This window comes from Dermochelys coriacea, chromosome 5, assembly GCF_009764565.3.
Source record: "Dermochelys coriacea isolate rDerCor1 chromosome 5, rDerCor1.pri.v4, whole genome shotgun sequence".
Lineage (NCBI taxonomy): Eukaryota > Metazoa > Chordata > Testudines > Dermochelyidae > Dermochelys > Dermochelys coriacea.
The window spans coordinates 109,883,773-109,902,027 of NC_050072.1; positions in this window are offsets into that span (position 1 = coordinate 109,883,773).

An 18,255-nucleotide genomic window follows, 5' to 3' on the forward strand; every position below is an offset into this window, starting at 1 on the left:
TCATAGGGGCTAATCACATCAGCCACACTACCAGAGGCTCATTCACCTGCGCATCTACCAATATGATATATGCCATCATGTGCCAGCAACGCCCCTCTGCCATGTACATTGGCCAAACTGGACAGTCTCTGCATAAAAGAATGAATGGACACAAATCAGACGTCAAGAATTATAACATTCAAAAACCAGTTGGAGAACACTTCAATCTCCCTGGTCACTCGATTACAGACCTAAGAGTGGCTATCCTTCAACAAAAAAGCTCCAATGAGAGACTGCTGAATTGGAATTAATTTGCAAACTGGATACAATTAACTTAGGCTTGAATAGAGACTGGGAATGGATGAGTCATTACACAAAGTAAAACTATTTCCCCATGTTATTTCTCTCCCCCACCCCACCCCCCACTGTTCCTCAGATATTCTTGTTAACTGCTGGAAATAGCCTACCTTGCTTGTCACCATGAAAGGTTTTCCTCCTTTCCCCCCCCCCCCCGCTGCTGGTGATGGCTTATCTTAAGTGATCACTCTCCTTACAGTGTGTATGATAAACCCATTGTTTCATGTTCTCTGTGTGTGTATATAAATCTCCCCTCTGTTTTTTCCACCAAATGCATCCAATGAAGTGAGCTGTAGCTCACGAAAGCTTATGCTCTAATAAATTTGTTAGTCTCTAAGGTGCCACAAGTACTCCTTTTCTTTTTGCGAATACAGACTAACACGGCTGCTACTCTGAAACTTGAAATAGTTCTGCTATCATTTGCAGTCAAAAGAAAACCTTCTAGAACAGGGATGTGTTCCCACTCTACATTGCCATTTATTAAGCAGTCCTAGCAAGATGCATTATACCAACTTTTGTTATGGTTATTGTATTTGTAACAATAGTTTTATATCATCATACTAACCCAATTGTTTGGGTCATCGTTTCTGTCTGCTTAAAATATTTTAAATAGAAGTCCAACAGATCATAGGTGCTGTGCAATTTGGGCATAAAGAAAAACAGTTCAACTGAGAAAAAAATCCCAGTGCAGAGCTGAATTGGAGTCTCGCTGCCAGTGGTCTCCCAGGAAACAGAAATGATAGTTTTGGGGTTGGAAGTCTCCCACAGCATGGACATTGATGGGTGAATTTCACGCAAGATGTACATTTCAATTCTGAAATTGCACCCTTCATTGACATTAATTATGCTCTTAATATGGGCCCAAGTGTTATTTGGGAAGCTTTAAAACCCACATGTAATATGTAGTGGCTAAAAGTGCAGTTATGGTTAGAAAATGACTATATGAAACTGTCATCTTTAAGTCAACAGTTCTTCTCTCTGTGAGCATTCTGACTCATACTGCTTTGTGTTCTGATCATAGTATGTTTTTACTGCTTTTTTTTTTTTTTTTTTACTATTGTTAGTCCTGCCAAGCCAATCCAGCTATGGGAGAGTGAGCTGGATTCTAGCTAATTCATCATTTGCAGAATGCTTAATTTAGTTTCAACTGCAGAATGCATTATTAAGCTGCATGAATGAACTAGAGAAAACACCGATTGATGTTCAGATCCCAGGTTGAGATTCCAGAGTTGAAAGTTAGGGGGAAAATTGTTTTAAATTGAGCAAATTTGATCTGAAAGTCAACAAGGAACTGATATGGAAGCCAACATAGCCATCTTTGCAAAGTTTAACTGCACTTTACATTTTTATGATGTTATCAGCTCTGACAGAAGAAAGACAAAATACTACAATTTGAAGTCTTAGCATGTAAGAATTGATATTGGGATGCTGTGGAACAGGCACTGTACTCTTCTACTGACTAAGTGTGTGATCTTGGGCAAATCACTTAAGGTATCCCAAGGTGAGCACACACAAATTTTCTAATCACTCTTGAAAATGTTGGCCTTGAACTCTGTATATCTCCGTTTCCCTATCTGTAAAACGGATGATCTCTGTCCTTTGTAAAGTGCTTATGGACAAAATAAGCAACATACATTGACCTTAAACATTTCTTTCTAGTTTTAAAGACATTCCAATTTTCAGAACCATTTGCTGTACCTAAAATGGAGAATACTGCTAGAAGCAGTGAGATCTCCAGAAGCAGAATGAACTTTTTAAACACACCTACTGTAAGTGTTAACTATATAAAGGTGAGTAAAATAGACTGGTTTCAATACAGGATGCATCACATCATTTTTGTATGCTTACAGAATCTATCTGCTGATCTGGGATCTTTAATAGCTTGTTCATTTAAACAATTTTTGGAAAGTTTTGGGTCACCTTTGTAACAGGACTCCACCCTTAGGAAACCTTAATACATGAATGCATATATAGTTGTTGACCCAAAAGAGGCAAACATTTGCTTTGTTGTGATATTGACTTTAATATGATAAGGTGAGATGTTTCCCTATACCTACAATGAAACATTGTGGCAAGGTGGCCTCAGGGCTCTACTGTAAATGTTTACATTTAGTAACTACTACAGCTGTGTTAATTCTGCAAAATATTTTCTGCGAATATTATCAGATCATAGGTACAAAGAAATTCACCTCAGCTGTACTCATGCCCCCTTTGTGTGTGTTATCCATGTGCACTCATGTGACTGAGTTTTACTGGCACTAATATTCATAGAAAGCGAATTTCAGCATCGCCTGCATATCTACTTACACAACAGGAATTTTAAATTTAATGCAATGTGCATGAGTATTCATACTTATTCACGTGTTTCTGTATACATCCAATGAATAAGGAAGCCATCAGAGTAGTGCAGAAGGAAAGCCATCCTTGCAAGATCACTTCTGCAGATCAGGTTTCTCTGTAGAAAGGGGCAATCAGGCCTTATGGGTGTGTAAAGAATACAAACACTACCACCAGCTTTCCAGTCTGCCAGCCAAAGGAGGCCTAAGATGGTGTATATAGATCTACAGCATCCAAATTATTAATTATTGCTTGAAAGGACAGAAGTACAAAAATTCTGAGTTAATGAAACTGTTACACCAACAGCTCAAACTGTTATTCTAAGTTACTGCAGAGGTCTTTTAAGGGTATGAAACCTGGTGTACAGGAGTTTAGTTGCATGTGATTCCCACTGATATCAGTGGGGTATCACTCAGCAAAACAGTGATTACCAAGGGTTAATGCCACAAACAGTGCTTTGATGGAGTAACTCCACTGGTGTCATTGAGGTTACATCAGAATTTGGCTTATTGGATTTAGGTAGAAGATTTATTTCTTAAATGTCCTCTCTTGAAAAATATGCAAAAAAAAATCTCATCTGTCAAAATCAGTAAAAATAAAATTTCTCAGGTTATTTTTGTGAGTTCTCTAACAATGAAAGCATTTCTGTGCTGACTAATTTTTTTTTCTCCAAATCACATTAAAAAGCCATATACAAAAAACCTTCATTTCACTGGAAAAATCTGTTTTCACAACAAAGATAGAGAAACAATTTTTTTCTTGTGAAAATTCTCAGTTTGGCTAGTGGCTGGTACATAAAACACATTTGCAAAAGATCTAACTTGCAAATGCATGCAAATCAAACATTGGTCATTTTGCACAGCTCCAATCTCTCAACACTGCTGTGCTCAGATTTCAAACTCCATTGTAGTCAGAATATTACCTCCCCTGCATACACACTGCATGTGCCTCTCTGAAAAACAAAGTCATTGGCTTCTATTTTGAGTGAGAGTCAGATGTACATGTGGTCAAATTTTAGCATGTTTTATGCTTTTGAAAGCTGTATCAGAAATTATGCTATCACAAGACAAAAGGGGTAATAAGCAGACCTCAGTTTGTGAAGCACAGAGTGACACATTCATTCAGTTTATGAAAAGAGAGGAAAAAATGTTCTCTGGCAGATAGAACCCCATGAACCTCCTTAATACCATATAGCAAGTGTAGAGAGCATGCCATATGAGCCTCGCTGGGGAAATTCAAATAAGGAGCTCTAGCACTGTAACGTGATTTGGCAAGAGCTGGATATGAATGCGGTTGTGAGGTCCCCACAAGCAACATATGCTTTTACTAAGCTGCAGTATTCCTTTCTTTCACAGTCTGAGTTTTTAAACCATTACTTTATATTTTCTAAGATTATATAGTTCTAAGCGAAACCAAAGTTGTTAACTCTGTAAACCATCATATTATGAAATTAGAGTTCATCCTGAGGAAGATAGAAAAAGAGGATATTTAAATCTGACCTCTAGAAAAAAGGGAAGAAGGAGAAAAGTAAGATGGGGGTAGGGGGGGAAGAGGGAGAAACAGACGTCTGCTTATGATTATGAGGTGAACTTTGAACTTCTCCTATTGTTCCGGCCAAGGATTTTTGAAAGTTAATGGAAAAAAAATCTGCTAAGGTATTTTAAAGGGTGTACTGGAATATACAATCCTTTTCCTTACTTTGTGGTTGAGAATAATGTGCATTTAAAAATAAGAAAAAAATTCCTTCCAGATATAACTATTTTGAAACTTGTCTCAAAACAACAGTTGCCCATCTGGAATTTGAAAACAAAGAACTTTCTTTAATCTCTTCAGCTTCCCACCTGATGAGTGGGATGACGGTGCCGTCGGTGAAGTTCAGACACGTCCTCAAATTGGTCTACATTTTTTCATTTCCTGTTTTCTTCATCAGGTGAAGCTGACAGCCTTTCCTTTTTAAAATAAGATTAAGTTTAACCGTGTAAATAAAATCAGTTCTTAGGTTTTTTATTCATACTCGCTCAGAAACATGCCAAGACAGGAGAGGTCTCTTTAAATGACAAGCTGCTAGTATTACTGCAAAACCAGCAGAACAGTAACACTACCTCCATTTTCCTTTCCAGTGAAAATATCAACCACAGCTTTTATTCTTTAGCAGAGGGATAATATGCTGAAATGATGTATGCCAGTATGATCACTTGAAATTAAGACTGTGTTTCAGGAATAAGTGTCATGGGTCTTAAATGATGATCTGGGGCAGGTTTGGACAAAGGATAAGCAGGCAACCCTTTAGGTTGTGCTCACTATGGCACCTGTACAGTCTTGCACCCATTGTGGTCATTAACCCATTGGCCAGTCCTGGATCACTTTTCTCCCGCTGTGGAGTTTACGCATGCTAGTCCCTTCCTGGCCCTGAAAGAAATGCCCCTATTTCTGCTCAGTCATGTGTGGCAGGTGATCTGGGTCTCAAAGGCATTCCCGAGTCCCTTGTATTGCTTGTTTTGGCACCTCCTATGACACATTGCCAAACCCAGTCCCACTGATTCTAAAGAGCATTTAGGAACTGTAGACAACTAAACAGAAATAAGGACCTATTTTAGGGGGGAAAATTATGACAGATATGGGACTAGGTAATTTGGTAGGAGGAAAGGAGCAGGCAGTGACGTAAGAAGGGCATCAGATTCAGTCTTTGCCTAGGATGCCGATACACTTATGGGCAGCCCCAAGTGCAATCTAAATAAAACCAGAAAACTTCCATATGATAGTATTCTGCACAGTCTCACACTGTAGTTCTTTTGAAATGAAAGAGAAGACAAACAGTATGAAGACAATATGACTGAATCTTGATGTATCCAGTACCTGCTAGCATACCCGTGGTAATGTTCTTCCAAAGAAGGGACTGGCGTAAGCAATGATATGGCAGATAGTGTCCCTCTTGTGCATACACGATGGAATGGGTAGCAAGCTCCTTATCACACAAAAAGGTGAGAGGTAACCAGCTCTGTGTGGATTTAGTTATGTTTTGTCAATTAGAATACTACCCATATACTGAGGAACCAGCTGTTTCCCCAACTGGATATAAGATCCAAGAGAAAAATTTAAATAAATGATTACAAAGCCTGTAGGCTTGAGACACTAGGAATAGAACTTTTTTGGTAGTAAGGAGTTGCCTAAACACAAATCATTTTAAAGGGGCTGTCACCACTACACAGAGAACTATTACATACAAGAAGTCCATCCCAGTGCCTTAGTCAGCACTGAATTTGGAGAATCACTTTGATGGTGGCAGTCTGCAAAGCCACCAAAGGTAGCACTTTGCCTAACTAACACTTTGGAGGTGTTAACATCCAACTCTATTGCGACCACCTAGATGCTTCCATTTTAAAAATCCCCAGAATGAACACCTAACTGGAATCTTGGCAGTTCAGTCTTAATAACCATGAGGATCCAGTTTGTGCATTTGATTAAAAGCCCATGATGGAAAACACACTCAAACTATGTGTTTGTATTTCCATATTTTATATATATATATAAATAACCAGATATGGGCCTAAATATAAAAACCTGTACCTGAACACTCCAAAATGTTGTGAAACTTCAGATCCACATCTGGATCCAAGCTGGCCTCTTTCTGTACAATAAGCTTAAGCAAGACCTTAAATCCAAACACCCCAAGCTTTGGGAAAGTTCAGATCTGAGTCCAAAACTGGCAGCTTATATTCATCTCCATTTAGAATGTGCATACCTATCACAGTCTGTGGGTGAAGTTATCACTTTAAAAACAAAATTAATTAACACAGATGCAATGAACTGCCAACAATTAACAGAGAACAACAATACCCAAATTAAATGCCAACAACCACTAAGAATTGGGGGAGTGAAAACCATAATCAACAAGTCATTTAGACATACCTCCCCTGAAAACTCATGCTTTGCTTAACAGCTGGGGCAATAAATGGGTCTTGCACTGTGCCCTCACAGTCAGCAAACTCAGGTAAATGATGTGTTATGGAAGCAGATGATTCACGGAAATAAACCCTCAAAAACCCTATCTGTAAAATTTTGAGCTGCTGCTTCTAACCCTGTAAGTTTAATAATTATTAGTTCAGCTGATGTGCAGGTTAGCTGACTCAACCCTGCCCTCCTTATGCAGGCAAATGGTAAAACAGAAGCAGATATTGTATCTCTAAACATTTTTCATTCCTTCTACAGATGTGGGTTGCTCCCTAGTTACTGGTCAGGGATATTAGAAGAGGGACAGATTAACTCAAACATGATTAGAGACCAAGATTTTCCCTGCATTATCCTCAATAACCATAGCTGGCAAAGAAAAATGTACAGAGAATACAGTCATAGCTGATGCTGCAGACTAGCCTCTTTAATCTGATACATTGCTGAAATTGTTTAAGAGCAGTTCATCCATGGGAAAATATAGCTCCTGTAACGCTGCCAAGCTCAGTAAAACCAGAGCAATGATCTGTACAGCAAGTTGTAGATTTGCACATTGAATGGACAGTATTAAAGTATTTTGCATATTGTTTTTCTCTCCATTGCTTGTAATGTCCTGTAATAATATTTCTTGCCTTTTATTATCATATCCTTTTCTACATAGCACACCCATTATAAATTCACATAGAAAATGTACATGCTTTTTAAAAATTATTTTTACTGCCTTCATTACTGGTCAGAATCATTATGTGGATTTCAGCAACAGTATGGAAATAGCTCATTAATTAACTGGTCCAGTGGTCTGAGCCCAATACTGGGGATCATATGAGCAGAGTACTATTTCTAGTTTTAAAGACTGTTTCACTGTGTGACCTTGGGCAACCCACAAGCTCAGCTAAATGAGTTTCCCCATCTCTAAAATGGGTTATTATTACTTCCCTACATCACAGGGGTGTTGTGAGGTTTAATTCAGTAATGCTTATCAAGCGTTTTGAGATTCTCATCTAGAAGGGGTTTAAACATATTGCAGATAACTGCTGCAAAGGTCAATGACAGTACAAAGTAGCTTGTTTGACAATTAGGGAGTGTCATTTGTTTTTCATTTTTTGTTTTTTTAATTTGCATGTGTTTATAAACCACATTTAGATTCAGAGAACGTTCCCCACCAGATTAGGCATTGTATAAGACATTGTAGGACTTAATGTGCCTCCAAAAAATTCCTTTCAGCACTCATACCAAAGTTTCTGAAATAAAATTAAAAAGTGTGTCCAATATTATTCACTTTGAACAATCTATCTGACAAATTTCTGCAATTGTTTAATTACTCAGCCAACTCTACACAATATGCAACTCACTAATTTGGATCAGTTTTCCCTTTTCTGCCCTTTCTAACCTCCTTTATTAAGATGAGGTCTGTGAAGAGATATATATATAGTTTCTTTAAATCTGTAGCAAGAGAGTGGTTGGGGAAAGTTCTGGGCCAAAGCTCTAGAGTGAAACAGAGAGAGAGAGAAGATTTATGGAGAATCTATTTTTCTTATTCTCATAAAGTTCTTTGTTTGGTGTTAGACAAAAGCAATTCTTTCTTTGATTCTTTATTATCATATGGTAACTTTCTCATCCCTTCCTCTTGCACAAAACTGGCAAGCCTTTGCAGGATTAGATTTTTGAGATGAAGAATACTGCAGAAATGAATTATTGTGTAACTCAAATGAGAGGCATATTATATTTTTTTCCATTTAAATTATGTAAGACAAAAAATGAGATCAAAATACCTGCTTCACCGGACACAAGACATACAATGGTAGTCTGTTCAACAGTGCTGCCAGGCAGTGGTATACTTACATAATATTTTTGTTCACAGATTTTTGAAGCAATAATTAAGTAGTTATTTCCTCATTCAGAACAGAACAGCATCTACATACTACATATGTCTGGTTAAAAATCTGAACAAAATGGTTGTTCTTAGTGTGGAATTTAAATTAAATTTTTTCCCTGTTTCCCTTGTAAACAGTTGTGTTCTGTTTACAAGTCAGCAAATAACTCTCTTAACTTCCAACATTGTAGATTTGATCTGAGATCTGAAAGGTAAGCTGAGTGTTCTGGCTCGCACAGTAGTACATTACCACTGACAAAGACTCTGCAGTCAAACTTAGCTAACAATTGTTCATCATTCGCGAGGCAGAATAGAATCCAACTCCTTCTCTTCCAGACCCCACTGCTGGACTTCAATGGGACTTACGTGTTTTGCTTAATAGAGATGGACTTAAGCACACTCAAAGTGCTTTGCCGAACCGGGCCCCATAGCATTATTGGTTTTACCAGGAGCAAAGCCATTTTTGATTAACAAAGCAAGCATATATGACTGTCTGCAAGACACACAGGTAGTACATACAGATTTAGAATTTTACTGTCTTTTTTTTTAATCTCCAACCACTCTTTAATCAAAGAGAACAATGCTCACCTTCTTTGTACTACTTCAAATCATAGAGTGACACAATGGGAGGAGAAAGAAAAGCTATTCTACTACCAGAGATGAAACCACTGACAACCACAGCGAGGGAGAAAGTAGCAGGACACAGGCAATAGAATGACACAGAGGAATTTCCCAAGGTTTGTGTCACAGTTGGGTCATGAGTGGCCAAACTTAGTAATCAGAGCCAGAGTCTGTAGTTACAAGACAGGAGTCAGAAGTGTCAGGACACCAGGAGGTCAGAACCATGAATCAGATGCCAGGAAATCAAGTCAGGGGGGCGGGATCAGGAAGCACACAGTCCAGAACAGGGTGGAACCCAGTTGTTCAAACAGCTTCCGGTTCTTGCTGCTGGCTTAACTAGGGCCAGCAGACCAATCAGCTGCTCTGAGACTCTGCCAATAAGAATTCAGGGGTGGAGCTTAAAACTGGGGCTGGGCTTCATAGGCCCCAGGTAGGCAAGCATTAGCAGACTGCCGGTTGGAGTATGGCTGCTCCTATAAACTCTGCAGACCCAGGTTCCAGACCCATGGGTCATGACAGCACCCCCTGGCATAGGGTCCAGGACCCCCACCACTCAGCCCCATCCCCCACACCCAGGCTCCCCATGCTGAACCCAAATCACCTCCACCCCCCTGCCAGAGTCCCATTGCCCCTGCATCCACAACCCCCCAAAAAGCCCCTGTGCATCCCCTCTGGATCTGGACCCCCTCACTGAGCTGCGTCAACCCAGATTGCCCCACACAGAACCCTCTCACCCCACACTAAGCCCCTCTATGGTTGGATCCTGCTGGGCTGAGCCTGCTTGCCCCACACCTGGTGCATGGAGAGGCAGGCCCCGGCCCTTGTGCTGTGTTAGGGTCAGGTGCAGCCTCATTGCCAAGTCAATGTTCCTCGGGGCAGGGGCTGCAGAGTGATCTCCCCACTCCATGGAGCCAGTGACATGTGCTCTCCACTGCCATGCTGGAGCCTCCCTATTTATTTATTGACAAATTAGATTTGTAGAATTTTAAAAATATCGTGCACAGAATTTTTATTCCCTCAGGAGTAACCAAGGTGGGAGCATGAACCTTTTCCTCCGACTCCCAAGCTCATTCCCTTGGGCCATAACCTTCCCAATCAATACCTTTTGATCTCAGAGTCAAGGATTTTGTGTACAATATATTCCTCTTGTACCTGTACTGGTGGGAGTGGTGACTGGGCTCTATGGGGAAATGTGAGCTCAATGAATGGTTTCAGAAGTGAGATGAGGAACAGAGTAGACTCTATGGGATCGAGGGAGCTGAAGCTCAAAGGTGATTGGGTTGATTTATTTCCAAATGCAGTATGGCCCAAGGAACCTATAGTCTAATTTCCAGGATGGTCTGTCTGGTGTTCTGTTAAAAGCCATACCTTTTGTCCTACAAAGTAAGCAAGGCCCTGTTGTCTATGTTTGTCTGCATGCCTTTTGTAGTCCTTTGCCTTTCAAGGTGTCCCTTTCTCTACCCCTTGGATATGATGGATATGTCCTACTAGTTCCGACTGGGGGAGGATGCATGTAGTTGTGGGTAAATGGGGGCTGGTGCAGGTAGTTGATAAAGAAGGGACTGTGGCCTGTGGTCCACATTATTGTATGAGAACTCCGCATATGGGAACTGTGAAGACCAGTCATCCTGGTGATTGTTGATGTAGTATCGTAAGTATTTGTTCAAGAATCTGGTTGAGTCTTTCTGGTTGACTATCTAACCATAGATGGTATGCAGAGGACCGGTGCATATGGACTCCTAACAAACATAGGGCCTCGTGGCAAAAGCAGGCACTAAACTGTGGTCCCCAGTTGAAGGGGATATGATCCAGGCCACAAAGATGAACTACATTGTTTATCCAGAACCGGGTGGTTCCTCCATAGAGGGTAAACCTGTGCAGGGAATAAAAAGTGAGCCATTTTAGAAAAAGAATCTACCACTATCAGAATAGTGGTGAAGCCACTGGATTCTGATAGCTCCACCACAAGATTCCAAGGAAATAGCTTCCCAGGGTGGAGATGGGGTGTCCAGAGGTTGGAGGAGACTGCAGGCTTTCTGGTGAGGAATCTTAGTGCTGGCACGCTCCTGGCAGGAAGCTATAAAGCTGTTTATCGTGGCGCTCATTTCATGGCCACCATAAGAAATGGGACATTAATCACCGGGTTTTATATTGCCCTAAGCGTCCTGCCAAGATGGAGTCATGGCACAGTTGGAGAACCACCACCCTCCCAGGTCCTGGCGGAACGCTGAAGTGGTCTTTCACAAACATTTTTTCTTCCTGGGTGTTGTGTGGTTCTCGGTTGACAATGGCCAACTCAGATGGAATTCCATAGACAGAGGCAAAGCGGATGAGTGCGAGCAGGGTCTGGTGACAAATTGTATTAAGAATGCTATGGGATTTGAGAATGAGGGCTGATTCCAGACTGGGACCTTGTGGGTCAGGGCCCATATCTGTGGGACAAGGCATCTGCCTCACTTTTCCTACTTCCAGGGTGGTAGATCAGGGTAAAGTTGAACTCTGGGAGAAGAATAGGGCCCATCAGAAGCTGCTATTGGTTCAGGGCTTTGGCTCTGCACAAGCACTCCAGCTTCTTGAGGTCTATAAACACTTGGAAAGCATGATGGGCTCTTTCAAGTAGTGTTGCCACCCCACAAAGGCAGTCAATTGCCAGGAGCTCCTGTTTTGCTCAGCAGGTGTGAGCTTCCTTGAATAGTAGGTGATGGGCTGCAGTATTTGCTCGGGTCCGTATCTTTGCAAGAGGACTGCCCCAATCGCAATACTAGAAGCATCAACAAAAGTTTGTGCCATTTCAGGGTGGTCCAATACTAGAGCAGTGGTGAAGGGAATCTTCACTTGCTCAAATGCATGCTAGGCCTGAGGCAACCAATGGAACTTGGCATATTTTCAGAGTAGGGCAGTGAGGGTCTCAGCTTGTTTTGAAAAATTCAAAATGAACCTCTGCTAGAAGCTTGCAAAGCCTAAAAAATGTTGTAGGTCATGCACTTTGTAGGGAGCTACCCAGTCATGGACAGCCTAGACCTTGCACAGATAGATCTTGATACCTTTTAGGGACAGGACAAAACCTAGGAATTCTGAGGTCTGATCAAATGCACACATCTCTAGTTTAAATTTTGAGACTGTGTGGTCTCCTGGATTGTGCAGATCTGAATGATGTGTTGGTCCAGATCATCCAAGAATATCAATACACCATCTAAAGTATTCTACCACAAACTGATACAGTAGGTCTCATAGCATATCATTAATGAAATGCTGGAATGTTGTTGGAGTGTTAGTCAGTCCAAATGGCATAACAAAATAGTCAAAGTGGCCAGAGCAGGTCTGAAAGGCAGTCTTCCATTTGTCACCTTCTCAGATACAGATGAGATTATAAGTGCCCCTGAGATCCAGTTTCGTGAATATGCAGGCAACCCCCACACAATCCAACAACTCAGGGATCAGGGATAGTGGATAACACTACCAGATTGTCAAGTATCAGAGGGGTAGTCATGTTACTCTGGATCTGTAAAAGCGGCAAAGAATCAACTATGGCACCTTATAGACTAACTGACTAACTACCAGATTGTTATCTGATTTAGGGCTTAGTAATCAACACAGAGGTGGAGGCTCCAACCTTTAAAAAAAAAAAAAAAAAAAACACCACACACAAAAAGGACTAGGGCACTGGTTGGTGAAGTCAATTTGCAGATGAAGCCCGGGACCAGATTCTCTTGGACGTATTCTCACCATGCTTCCAGTTCCATCTACAACTTTGTGTAATCTATCTAAATAGTATCTTTTCCCCTGGCTGAAGTTCTATGCAACAATCTTAGTCCTGATATGAGGGAAGTCTTCTTCTCAAAGAGATCAGAGTAGTCATGGTACTTGAGGGAGAAGTTTGTAGTTCCCCCAGTAGATGTTCCAACACAGGAAACTTCCCCTACTTGAGCCTTCCTGGGTCTGGGTGCAACGTTCATTGGTCCCCGGCCATGCTGTCTCTGGAGTTCTGATGGGAAGTGACTCTCTGTTCTTACCAGTGAACAAGTGGGTTATAAAGGCTAAGCCAAGAGCCAAGGATCAGGGAAAATGGAGGGGAATAGATTGTATCAAACTGTATTATTTCTCTCTATCTCTGAATATTGGCATCCAGATGGACAGTCTCCTCCACAACTGGACCTGAGCACAGCAAGGAGCTGTCACTAGTTTCAACAGTGTCAGGCATGGCCTTGAGTAGCAGGAGGAAGAGGAGGAGCTGCAGACAATCATGGATGTTGCTACAGCTCAGGCCATATGGATCCTCTAAGGCCTGAGCTATAGCTACATCCATGATTGTCTGTGGCTCCTGAATCGATGAGGAGGAAGGGAATTCCCTGTTGGAAGGGAATCTGTAAGGGGAATACCCCAGGATGCACAGCTGGGTAGGCACCTGTAAATGGAATGCCTGTGGACAGGACGCAGAATGCACGTCACTGAGGACTAGGGTACGGGGAAGTTCTCTTCTCTCAAGGTCCAGGCCAGGTCCCCCTCAATGGGCCTGAACTGGTTTGTTTCCCCATGCTCTTTAGCATTCATACTGGGCAGGCTGAGATGGCATGGCCAGTTTCACCACAGTAGAAGCATAGTTGGTGCTGGTGTGCCAGGTTGACTTGAATGGGTTCAGCGGGTGATACAGAAACTGGAGTCATAGTACATGGTAAAGGAGGTGGGCAACAACCTTTCTCCTCCCTTTATTCTTGTAGACAATAATATTTGTAGACATGAGTTCCACAAAGGCATCTAGGCCTGTTGACAACTCTACGCTGGCCAGTTCATCTTTGATTTCTTCCCAAAAGCCCCATCACAACTGGTACTCTGTGCAGTTTTGTTCCATTCTATATCCACTGTGAGGTGGCAGAAGTTCATTGAATAGGAGTCCCCTCAGCACAGCCTCAGCTGTTCATGCTTGGTGTGGGTCATTGAAGATGGTGGACATTGATTGAAGAAAAGCATCCCAGTCTGACAGCACCAGGTTATGGCCTTCCAGCAAGATGATTAACATGGTCACCTTGGCCTGGTCAGAGGCATAGATTTGGGGATGCATCAGAAACAGAAGGCAGCACTGATTCATGAAGTCCCAGAGCCACTGGTAGTTCCCGTCAAACTGTTGGAGTGACAGTATTGCAGGGTCCTGTTTGAGGCAAGGCACTGTATGCTGTGTTCACAGCATAATATTCTCAGTGCTGAGCTGCCTCACTTGTTCCTGCAGCAGTCGGTTGTCTGAAGTCAGCCAGGCAACTTGGGCCTGCAGCGCTTGATTATCTGCCTGAAGGCAGAGGGCCCATTTTGGTGAGTCTGATGCTTCTAATGGCTGCAGTGGTTCTGCTAGGTCCACCCATCTCGCACTAGGCTTGGCCCTTCACGTTGACTGTGGTCTGAATAAGTTGTCACAGCCAGAGTGTGGCCAGCCAGACCTAGAAGTCAGAGCCAGAATTGGCAGTCACAAGACAGGAGTCAGCTGGGTCAGGATACCAGAGGAGGTCAGAGTCAGGAGACAAACTGATGGTCAGACCCACAAATCAGATGCCAACAGTCATGCCAGTTCAAGATGCCAGGAAATCAAGCCAGGGGAGCAAGATCAGGAAGCACACAATCCAGAATAGGGTGGATCCCAGTTGTCTGTACAGCTTCCTGTTCCTTCTGCTCCTTAAGTAGGGCCAGCAGGCCAATCAGTGGCTATGGAACTGTGCCAATAGGACAACAGGGGCGGAGCCTCAAACTAGGGTAGGGCTTCATGGATCCCAGGTAAGCAAGCAAAAGCAGGCTGGCAGATGGAGGGGTGCAGCATAGCTGCTCCTATGGTTCAATATCTTGTGGATCATGTCAGTTTGGCCTGTGCTGCAGATATTCTAATCTTAGTTGCTGCACCTCATGCCTACAAAACAGATCAGACATAGCTCATGACCCCTTCCCTTTTCCCTCATTTGTCAGTAAATTTGAGGCTTCTGTTCAGATCCAAGATGATGTCTTTCTCCTGCCATTGCCAAGTAAAATACAATTGGTAACACTTAATTAAGGTTCCCATTAAGATTATATAGTCACAAAGCTAAGAACAGGGCTTTTTCCTGCCCAACTCCCAGTTGCCTGGTTAAAGCCTCGAATACCAAGTTGGGAACATAACCCTTCATTTAGATTTAATATGGAATTTTAGTGTAACTTAAACAATTATCAAGTGATTATTAAAATTTACCTAAAAATTAACAAGCATTATTAATTACATAGTTGCTAACCCTCCATAATTATGTCTTTTGTAGTCAGTTGGCGTTTATTCAATTAGTCTTATGCAGTGTTATTATAGCTTTGTACATAGTGTCTATTACACAATTGTTTAGCCTCATTAAGGATGTTTTAATAGTATTTTGTTATTTATATTATGTGAAATAACCATCTTAATTAATCTGCATTTAATGCACTTTTGGGAACCAAAATTCAAAGTGCTGCCTACGAGCCACACAGCATCACATAAAGTTAAACAACAAGATGCATATTAGGCCAGAGCATAACTGTTATAGTAAATGTTTTGCACAGAGAGACATGTTTTATAGCCCTTGTTTATAAAACCATTCATATGGGAAAACATTTTACAAGGAGAGGGTCAGATTTAGCTGACGCTCGATCGTGAAACACCAGATATTGAATGCAACAGTATCTGGTGTTGCACCATTTAATACTGTGGACTTGATCTGGCGCAGCTCAAGCACGGAGTGTTGCATGTACCTGTGTAAGTGCAACCTAAAAAATATGACGAGTATAGGGAGCGAAGCAATCTGACCCTGCATTCAGGTAAGCACTGCAGCGTGGCCACCAAGTTACTCCTGGTTGGAAGTAGGAGTGAGGCTAAAAGGATATCACTGAGTACTTCACTTATACGCTGGGGATCCCAGACATACCTATTCTCTGTCCAAACCACACCCTCTTGTCCTGTTCTGTTTTAGTGAAAGAAGCAATATGCAGACTTCATGAGACTTCCTCTCAATGAGGAGAGCTCACTGCTCTACATCACGGTGCCCATATTTGCACTGGAAACAACCATCATCCACTCCCTCCTGCATATTGCACAATGCCTCGCAAGATCCTAGCATACTAAATCCTACAGCACAGCCATAGCTTTCAGTTTGATGGGTCACCCATGGCTGGAAAGTGAGACAAACTGAAAGAGAGTGCAAGCACAAGATGCTTCTGCGGAGGGTCAGCTGCTGGCAAGAGTTATGGGGTGACACAGAAATGTCTGAAATCGTACAGCCCAACTGCAAAACAGGAAAACACAGCATCCGGTGTCCCCCCCCCCCCCCGACTATTTTCCTTCTCTTTTAGAGCATAATAATGCTTATAACACCAGTACTATAATGTCCCCATCTGGGATAGAGGTGTACAAGCTGTACGAGCCCTTGAAAATTATTTATTTGTATAAACATAGCACCCAGAGTCCCTAGCCATTGTTTTGTGCATACATATAGTAAGTAATGGCCTACTACTGTTTTTTCCCCCTTCCTCTCAATCATCTGGTACTGGTCACTGTCAGAAACAGAACCTGGACTTGATGGACCTCATGTCTGATCCAATGTGGCAACTCCTGCATTTCTAAAAAGATAGTCCCTACTCCGCAGAACTTAAGTCTCATTTTACCTGCACTTCAAGTTGAAAATAAATTCAGGGGTTTAATTTAGTTTAGCTTACACAATTATTTTTTAATCCTTTTACTCTTAGTTTGGCAATCCTGCCATTTGGCATACAGTGATTAGTATGTCTGGCTACACTGAATCACTATGCTAAGTCTATCCCTGTCTTACCTCTAAATGGACTTATGTGGTCAATGAGGCACTTATTCATATAAAAGTAGTTGCATTTTCCTTTTGCTACCTATGATTAAAAAATAATTCCTATATAAAAAATAGAAATGTGTGTATTCAAGCAAGTTGTCCCAGCCCTAGAATTTTGCTACAAACTAATGAAATTACATCATCGGCCGATGACAGACCCAGCACTTCTTGGAGACTGCACTAAGCCCTGAAGTAGTGGTAGTTCCTCCAACACAACTGTCTCAGAGTACAAGTAGTGACAGTTTGGAAGATTTAGAGGGTGGAAAATAAATACCTCTGCTTTCATTTGGCCCTGAAAAAAACAGACTAATATTTAAAAAAAAATTTCAAGGTAACAACTGAAAGTTATATTTTCTCATTTAGAAAGACTTCCCATGCAGCACTAGCTGACTGATTAATAGGCATCGTTAAATTACTGTATTTAAATGTTGTAATGTACTCAAGTGTTGGCTTGCCTTCCTTTCAAGGCCAAGGATATGAAACACATTTGAAAGACTGTAAAGATGCTTCTAAAAAAATAAAGTAAAATAAGTTGCAAAGGACACATGGTCAGATCATCTTCTGGTTGTAGGCCTGGCTTGCATGAGTAATTGGAAACGTTTGAGGCCTCATTTTTCTGAGAGACAGGATTAGGGAGGTAAATATGTCAGCAGGCTGAAAACAGAATATCCATGCTAGCTAAGATAAGGGGAGAACATCCAGGGAACCATTTACAACACACAAGCCAATGGATTAAGTAAGTCCGGACCATAAAAATGAGATAAAAGAGTAAGTCATATGTGGAAAGTGCACGGAGAGAGCATGCTGTACAGGGATTGGTTCCTACAAAAGTAACCAAGCCAATCCCAAAGTGTGTAATGCATTGTAATATGTAAATGTATATAAAGGAAGAGGTTTCCTGTGTACATTTTGATGCGTGGTATGCCCTGTACCCAAACCCTATGTGCGAGTCCAATCGACTCAGTGTAGCTTTGCAGTATGCCAAATAAAGTAATGAGACTGGAGTCAAAATGAGTTCTTGGGGAACTGAATGGAAAAGGTCTTGGGGGAATCCCACCGCTGATGTAAATTGGCGTAGTTCCATTGATTTCATCAGAACTGGTGCGATCTATACTAGCAGAGGATCTGTCCCACAGTACCTATTTCTCATGAAATTCAGATAAGAAAGAGTAATATTCTAGAATTACTGAACCAGAAGAGAATAATCAGTGATAGTCCCACAGGAAACATATTTTAAGTCCATCTGACACATACATACTGATTTGACCAAATTACATACACCTGAAGATGAAAAGCCAGCTGTGG